This window comes from Chinchilla lanigera, unplaced genomic scaffold (assembly GCF_000276665.1).
Source record: "Chinchilla lanigera isolate Chin_1 unplaced genomic scaffold, ChiLan1.0 scaffold00015, whole genome shotgun sequence".
NCBI classification, from domain to species: Eukaryota; Metazoa; Chordata; class Mammalia; order Rodentia; family Chinchillidae; genus Chinchilla; species Chinchilla lanigera.
Genome location: NW_004955416.1, coordinates 28362017 through 28370771, shown reverse-complemented (window position 1 = coordinate 28370771; position 8755 = coordinate 28362017). Strand labels below are relative to the sequence as shown.

Below are 8755 nucleotides of genomic sequence, written 5' to 3'. Positions count from 1 at the left end.
CTTTGATGGAAGAAGCAGTAAGTGAAAAATTTCCCAACTTCCCATCCACTGAAGATGGGGAGTGAATTAGGCTTTCTTCTTAAGGATGGCGGCCACCCGTGACCCACGGCTGGTCCATGTTTAGGAGGGAGAATGATGATCCACTTAGCTGATTTCTAACGCAAGATCGGTTTTATAGGATGGAAGAAGAAAGAGCACGGAAGGAGAAAGAAGAAAGAACAAGAGAATTAGCCCTGACCCAAATGAAGAGGGCCAGACACAGAATCGTTCGAGCCACAGAGATGTTCCGTTACCAAAGCTTTAAGAAATGACAAAGTTTTGAGAAATGACAGTGTAGGACAGCAAGCACCTGCAGCGTGGCCGGAGAGCCAGGAGTTGGACCGGACTGCATGCCGGGTGACCGGGAGGCTCAGTGTGGCACGGCCTGCCAAGGAGGTGGCACTTGCTGAGTGTCACTCCTGAAGGACAGGACTGAGGGGCTTGTTGGGGGCCCAAATGGTGCAATCGAGCAGCTACATTCTCCTCTGCTGCTAGAGACTCTGGTGTCAAAAAATGCATAGAAGGGATGATTTTGGCTGGGGTGGGGACTTGGGGGAGTTTAGACTATAAATAGTATGGAGGATATAAAAAGCTTCGAAAGTATTTTTGAAGCCCTAAATCCACCACACAGATCCAAGGAAGATAACAGGAACCACTGTGGTTTTAGTGAGATCTCAGTGTAACTCAACACAGCTCTCCCTTGAGCACCTGTCACATGGTCCACGCTTCCGCTGTCACTACAATCCTGGCTGGCGCCTGCCAAACCCAGGATGCACATCGTGGGAGGCGGCAGCTCGCTGGCTGCCAGGCCCTGCCTGCTCCCAAGGGGCTGCTTCACCCTCTCTCCGCCAGGAGGAACCACTGTCAATCTCATCTACTGCAGAGAAACTGAGGCGGAGGTTAAATGCCCAAGGTCATTCAGGCAGGGAGCAGCGGGCCGGATTCCACATATAGCCGAGGCCCGCGCTAAAGGCGATCCTGCAGGAAGTTGTGAAAGATCAGCAGAAAATCTCTATGGCTTTAGCAAAGCCATGCGCTTGCATCTGCATCTTGGAGACTTCATCTGCCGGTCCTTACCTCACTTCATCCATCCACCTTGCTGTTGAACTTCTGTGCGCTCCCACAGCGCTGGCTTGGGAGGCTGGGCCCCCCACCCGGGACACAGGGGTGCTCAGAATAAACTGAGGTGCGGAGGTAAAATCTTCCTACCTGTGGACTGTGTGCCCAGAGGTTGCTGCTGGCTGCTAGATAAGTACAAGCAGGTCTTCTCTGCTTGATTCTTTCATCTCTTATAGAACAGATAACTTGGAGGGACTGATATTCAGGACTGCAGCTGGTCATCAGACCTCTAAGGCAGAACCAAGGCTCTAACACACTTTAGAAACCTGTGGCATTCCTTTCATAGTCTCGCCACCAGACACCACGCCAGCCAGGCTTGCACTGCCCTCCCTCCTTTCATCGTCAATGCTGCTGCCTCCCTTCTAGCCTTCCACTGAGCCGAGCTTCCTCCTGCCTCAAGTCCTTTGCACATGCTGGCTCGGCTGCTGGGTATTCTGCCTGGAGACCTCCTCCAGTGGTGGGAGAGACCATGCCCTGGAAGAGGCCTCTGCGGGAGTATACTCTGCCTTGTTTGCTCAGTAGAGCCAGATCACAGGGTCTGAGACTTCACCTTGCATCAGGAGGAATGGGGGTGGGGAGGCATGCCACCCAGAATATGGTGAGAGCCAAGGTGGCCAGGCCTGAACAGCAAGCCTGGGGACAGCCATGAGTCTTACGCTGGGGCAGGAAGAGCAAGAAAGACAGTGTCTCCACCCCAGCTGGGAAGATTGTGAGATGGCTCTATGGATCAAGCAGGCTCCTGGCAGCACCTGGGACCTGGCACTCTGGGGACAGTTGAGGAGGGTGCTGAGCCAGAGGCTGCTTAGCGGTCACTAGGGCAGCTGGGTGTGCACGAGGAGGACCTGGGCTGAACAGACAGGGGACCGGCCAGGGAGGTGGGTTCTGGCGGGGACCCGGCTGGGGCACAGAGTGGCTGACACTTTTGTGGAGGCAACGGGAATCCACAGAGCCAGGGCCTGGTGGACTGGGGTGAGGAGGTTGGCGCAGGTGGTTCTGGGTTTGAAGGGCCAGCGAGATACTGAAGAAGGAGATACTGAAGAAGGAGCGAGCAAGGTAGGAGCCAAGATGTGGCCTTCTGAAGACAGAGTAAGACTCGACAGCCACCCAGGACATGCTGGCCGGAGCTGGCTGTGTCCCATTGCATTCCTTGCCTCTGGGGACTGAGTTCAAATTCTTTGCGAGGCTGCTGACGCTGTCATACCTGGCCTCTGGCAGTCCCTAGCTCCCTCTCCCTTCACCTTCCCTTAACTATCAGTGCTCTGGCCACTCTGCTTCCTCTCTAGCTCCACCACCCCAAGCTTCCACCTGCCACAGGGCTTTTGCATATACATGTCCACTTGTGGGTTGTCAGCCGCATCTCCACTCAGCAGAGGAACAGGTTCTGCTGTTCTTAGGTTCCGTCTCCAACACCTGAGTCATCCATTTCCCCCAACACAAATATTTAGTGTGGTTTCTGGCTTTTTTGCTTAAACCTGACTGATGGGCCACTTCTTTGGCTAGTTCCTGTTTATTTCTTCAAGCTGAGTTTGAAGCTCACTTCTTCTGGGAAGCCTTGACCATCCAGTCCAACACTCTTCTTGTGTCTGACCGTCTACTATGTGTGCCTGAGGTGACCATGGGGACCTCTGGGGCACTAAGAGGACAAGATTTGTGCTGTGTGAGACTTGGGGCTCTGGGGGCAACTCTGAGCCGTGGGAGAGCACCACTTGATGTCTGCTGCTCGTGACCCTGCGCTGAGGACTGACTCAGGGAAGGCTGAATAGGGAAGCCACTTCGGAGGGCACTGAATTATACCAGCTAAGGTGACTTGGCTAGGGTGGTAGCAGGAGGTGTGGTGGAAAACAGTCACACTCTGCATGGATTTCACAAGCAAAAGCAACCAGATTCACTGATAGTACAGGCGTGGCTGTGGGGGGCAGGACCAAGATGACCTTAGGCTTCAGCTTGAGCAATGGGAGCACGGAAGTAGCATTTACTGTGATGGGCAGAGAGGGTGTACTAGTCCATTCTGTAATACTACAATGAAGTACTACCCGAGGCTGGATAATTTTATAAAGAAAACAGGTTTATTCTGGCTCACAGTTCCAGAGGTGCAGGGTTCAGGGTCCCCAGCTGGTAATGGGCTTTTTGCTGGCAAAGACCCTGACGGCACAGGACATGATAAGAGATAAGGGCTGCATGGTTGTGTCTCTTCTGTCTCTCTCTGTCTTCTTATCAAGACACCAGCGTCTAATCATGGGGTTCCATCTGAACGACTTTATCTAAGTCCAGTCACTTCTGAACACCAGAACTGGGTTACATCTCACTTCCTCCCCTTTAACATCTCACAGTGGGGGTTAAATTTCAACACATGGACCTTTGGGGTGATACTGAGGAAGGAGCATCCCTGACTGGGGTGAGGTTGGGACCAGCACATGGCCGGGGAGGAGGCCCTTGGGAGGGCGAGACCCCGTGTCCACCTGCAGCAATGCTGGGGAGACAGAGCCCAGGCAGGGGCAGGAGGAGGCGTCTCCCTGAGAAGGAGGCCGAAGCGGGGTTGGAGAAGGAGGGGTTGAAAGTGTCCCTGAGAACAGTGAGACTTTGCTGCAACTGCTGCAGGTGAGTAAAGACAAACTTCAAGCGAGACCAGTTCGAGTGGTTTTGTTTCTTCTCCACCTTCATCTGGCCTCGCAGGTGCAGTGCTGGGGGATGAGGTCTTGGGCACAGGGTGACTCCTGAATGCAGAGCGAAGGGCTAGAACCTTTCCCAGAAGCCTTGTGGGGAAGACAAGAGGAGCAGCAGAGAGGGGAAGCACGAGGGGTTGGTGGTAGGGGCAGCAAGGACGCAGTCTTGGGGCGGAGGAAGCTCTGCAGCGCAGGAGAGGGCCCAGGAGTGAATGGATTAAAGGGCCAGGAGTGTGGGTCATTGCCAGAACGAGATCTGGAGGCTGGAATTCCCTGGAGCCCAGGGCATGGTGGGGGGTGGTGGCAGCTTCGGAGGGGCAGGGCAGGGCCCAGGGCAGGAGGTGAGGAGCAGCGTTGCTTGTGCCCTCTGGCTTATTTCCTTGGGGGAAAGAGAAGCCACAGGATCTATAATTAGCTGGGAAGAACCTGAACAGCCAATTGCTCAGCCCCACCCACCGGGCCACAGCCACTTCATTTACATGTGTATGTTGCAGCCCCCGGACCCTCTGCCGGGCACTCTGCCCCGTCACTTACTGGCACACACAGCTTCTCAAAATTATTCTTTGGTACAAAGGAGTCAGTTTCCAGCTATGACTGCCAAGCCCCCTCCCCACTCCACCTCTGGCCTGGCTCTGCTTGCCCCCACTGGGGAGGGAGCCCGAGCCCCTCATTTACTCTTACCTGGGAACAGTACTCAGGCAAGGAGCTTGCAGCCCATCCTGGAGCCAAGGGATGTTTTCATACAGGAGAAAGAGGCACGCTTGCTGTTGGACTTGGGTAAAATGCCATTGAGTGCTAGGGTTCTGCTTGGCGTGGGGCTCGGGGAGGCCAGGAAGGTCAAAGTTGTAGCTGCTTACAGCTGATTTGTGTTGGTATTTAATTTCCTGGATTCATCCTAAGCAATATATGAGCCTTCCTTTCCTTCTGTCTTTTTCCCCTTCTTTCGTTCTTTTCCTCCCCACTCCCTCTGGCCCTCCTTTCAGTAACTATTTGGAGTCTGCTGTGTGTCTAGCAGGATCTAGATAAAGGCGAGACAGCAGAACAGAAAAGGGGAGCAGGTGCCAGCTGGGGACCCACCTAGCATCCCTCCTGGAGCTGCCTTCTGCTTGAAGAATCCTCGTTTTGCTCAATTTGGGGCAGCAGTGTGTTCAGGAAAATGTTTTTCCAGGAGAAAATGTTTTGCCAGAACAGATCCAAAGCAGCACGGGTAACCTTGTCCGTGTTGTCAGCGGCTCCATCACTGTGGAGGGAGGGCTGTGACCCAGTTCAAGTCACTGGGGCCTGAGAAGAAATGGGCTGGGGGTCTGAGGGTGTCTCACTGAGTAGATAAAAGACATTTAAGAGACAGAAGGTTGCTCCATAGCCAGGCATGGTGGTGCACGTCTATAATCCCAGCACTCAGGAGGCTGAGGCAGGAGGATCGCTGTGAGTTCAAGGCCAGCCTGGGCTACAAAGTGAGTTCAAGTCCAGCCTGAACTGCATAGCAAAACGCTGTCTCAAAAAGACAAAACAAAAAAGTTTGCTCCTTCCCTTTCCTCCTATCTTGACAAGGGAAATCAGGACAGAGCACAGGACAGCACCAAGATCCCGGTCTGACTGAGTGCTGGGTTAACAACCCCAGATTCACCTACTACCACATTCCTGTGTGTGAACTCCTGAGCTGTCCTCATCGCTTGTGCTCCTACCCGGGGGGCGTTCTAGCATTTGGTAACCAAAAACACCCTGAGTGCTACAGCCGGGAGGACATAAACAATTGTACGTAACTCTGAGTCTTCTGGAAGTTAGGGCAAAAAGAGAAGTGAGATGAAATGCAGAGCTCTCATTCTTACAGAGTTTTGCCCATAAATTCCTTGCTTGACACTAATTTTCTACCTGGGAGCTTATGCATGGAACACTGAATATATAACTGCTAGATCCAAGATGATTGCTCTGCAAGAAAAGTAGTTTTTACAACATCTCATGCCCGCTCCCCAGGGGACTGAACCTAGGGTCTTTGCATTGAGCTAGATCCCTGGCCATTTTTCATTTTTTACTTTTACACAGCATTGAGCACCGCAGAGGGACTGAGCCTGCAGCCCTGGTGCCCACCATTTATGGAGTGCTGACTGGTCACCAGGCACGGGGTGAGGGGAACTGCACCAGTCACCTCCTGTGGTCCTCATGGCACCCTGCAAGGTGACAGCAGTATAGCTGCCATTTACAGCAGAGGAAGAAAGAAGAATTCATCCAAGGCTGCCCAGAAGCGGCGTGACAAAGCTCCTCTACAGGTGGTGCCCGTCGGACAATCTTTGAGATGCCACCCTGGCCACCGAACCCAGCACATTCTCAAAAGTACAGTTTTTCAGCTAGGTGGTTATTGCCTAAATGGAGGTAATTCTAAATCAAATTTTGTTTCAAAATCCACTAGACGCTGTGCGTAGTCTTTGACTGTCCAGTGGCCTTGGCTGAGTGGGTATTCCGGGGCCCCACCGGGCAACTGTACGGGGAGCAGCCAGGGCCAGAAGAGCACGTCATTGCACACCAGCTTCCCAGCGACTCCGCCTATGCATCGCATCTCTGTTTACATTTGCTGGCTCCTGAGAGGCAGCCAGGCTCCAATCACCTTTCTGGTCCAGGTCCTACCCCTTCCCAGTCTGCCCACCTCAGTCTACGGGAGCAGCAGGCTCCCTACCCCAGAGTGGTGTGGACCTCCGGGGCCATCTGGTAAGCGGCAGTCCCAGTGAGTAATAATAAATCCTCTCCCTGCAAGAAGATGAACCAAGTTTTATTACAGATCCTATCACAATGCAAAGGGCTGGTACCATGACTGAGTTAATCCTGTCATAGTGTAAATCAATAGGAAACTCAGAGGAGGCAATTTGATTTAGGATGTTCATTTTGGGAAGCTGGTCTTCCTGCAATGCTGAAGCCAAGCTATAGCCCACGTACCTCCGCCATAAGTGGAAAGTTTAGCCCCAGAGGACCAACCTTGTTAATAAAATAAATTCAGATCCCTCCAAATAAAAATTCAGATGTGTCTTAGTCTCCTCTCAGTTCAGTAGGCTGAATCCCTTAATCTACCAAATTATTATGGAAAAACCCTTATCTCTGCCTGTCAAAATCACTGTTGTCATGGGAGTACCCTCCTGGGAGGCACGAGCTGCTTCATAATCACTTGGATTATGTGCAGTGTGCTATACCTTAGAGCGGCCCACATACTTACAGAGGAATGCCGTAGGATCTGGATGACTCTCAGTGACAGGCTGGCTAACAAGGGGCAGAAAAGTGACACACAGTGTCCGATGGATTGCTGGACAGGAACAGGGCAAGGCCTGTAACTCCACCCGATTCAGCACAGTGTCCCTTCTCTGTGGGCCAGGTGGCTGGGCAGGGTTAGGGTGAGGGTTCTGGGTACTGTCACTGCCCAACAGGTGTGGCATGTTCTCCTCTAGCACTGGCCAGCTTGCATCATGGCCTCAAGCCTTTCCAGTGGGCAGGCGCCAGTGAGCACCCAGCCAGCACACAAGGAGCCTGTATTCTGCAGCCTGGGGTAGGCCTGCAGCAATTGTCCGGGAAGACGACCCCGCTTGCCGGAAAAGGGAAGGGACAGAAAGTATGGCTGGTGAAGAGAAGAGAAGGCCACTGGGACGTAGATCCCTGGGTTCTAAGAGGGGCCCTTGGCAGGAGCCCTTGTGAACAGGAATTTAGCCTGTCCGGGTTGGGCCTCCCACCACGCCTCCCGTTCTCCCACCTCTATTAGGGTGACTCACACCTGCTGAAAGGATGAATCATGCGGATTACGAAATCCCAGGACTCCTGGAGCTGAAAAGGACCTCAGGTAGCCATCACTGTAGATCCTATCCTTTTTATGCCCCTTCCTGCCCCCTGGCACCCACCTCTATCTGCCAAGTCACAGACTCAAGCAAGTGAAAAGTCTACACAGCCCTGGAACAAACCTGACTGCTCCTGGCTCTGAACATCACATGAGCAGTTTCTTCCCTCTTCAGGCCTTCACTGCCTTTTTTTTTTTGGTTGTTTCCCCTCCTATATGATTCTGGCTGTTTGCTTTCCGCATGGGTCCAATTGGACTCCTCCCGGTGGGTCCCGGGAGGGATGAGAGAAGAGACCTCAGAGGCATCCTCAGCGCTCATCATTGCTTGTTCATGGTGTGAACCTTGCCATCACTCTCTAGGGTGCTCCAAATAATTATCTACTGGATGTCAGGCTGCTGCAGGCGGCAGAGGGAAGATGATTCAACTCACTTTCCCCCTGGCTGGTCCCGGCTCAGAGGGTGCTTTCGAGAATAGACACAATCTAGCGAACACCTACCACGTGGCAGGCCCTGGGCTCATCAAAACAAACGTTTGTTGGCAGCTGACTGCAAGGCAAGGGCTGACCTCATCCTGAAAACAGCGCTATGGGAGATACCACTGTGACCCCCATTTTACAGTTGGGGTGCCCGCTCGGTAAGGGCGGTGCTGCCCAAGATCACAGAGTGGCTAGGTGGTCTGCTTGGGGATTCCTCGTACACAACCTGCCCAGGTGGGATGCGCTGGGACTGGGTCTCTTGGAGCTCTGCTAGGCGCCCACACGCCGGGGCTTTCCTGAGAGTTTTACCTCTAGGACCCTGACCATTGACAAGTCGACTGTGGCCCTAGGCTGCCCGGCCTCGGGGAAGGCCACCAGCCCCGGGCGCAGCCACTGGGAAAGCGTCGGCCTGAGCCAGTCCGGGGAACGGAGGACTCACCTATGCGCCCCTGGGCAGGGCCCTCCCGGCTCCGTGCCGAACGTGCGGGCTGCCGCTCGGGGCAGTCCTGTGGCTCGAGGGCCCCAAAGTCGGCTGAGAAGTTCCCAGGGTGGCGGGCGTCTCGCGCGCCGGGGCTGATCGCGGGCCCCAGCTCCGGGGCGCAGGAGCTCGAGCCCAGGGCGCCACCGGGACGCGCGGGCGGGAACGC

The 8755-nt window shown here is 54.0% G+C and overlaps 1 long non-coding RNA gene across 5 annotated transcripts; it reads right to left on the bottom strand.

Moving 5' to 3' along the window:
- Positions 1–3202: 3202 nt before the first annotated feature.
- On the bottom strand, positions 3203–8749 carry LOC102011114. 5 transcript variants are annotated; one of them, XR_001233378.1, is made up of 4 exons: positions 8548–8749; positions 6463–6563; positions 4503–5102; positions 3203–4200 (listed from the first exon to the last, which is right to left on the bottom strand). It is a non-coding gene; the product is annotated as an uncharacterized LOC102011114 (long non-coding RNA). The 5 variants fall into 5 exon arrangements; XR_001233379.1 differs by having other exon boundaries at positions 6493–6563; XR_260433.2 differs by lacking the exon at positions 8548–8749 and having other exon boundaries at positions 4503–4716; positions 4899–5102; positions 6463–8538.
- Positions 8750–8755: the final 6 nt, after the last annotated feature.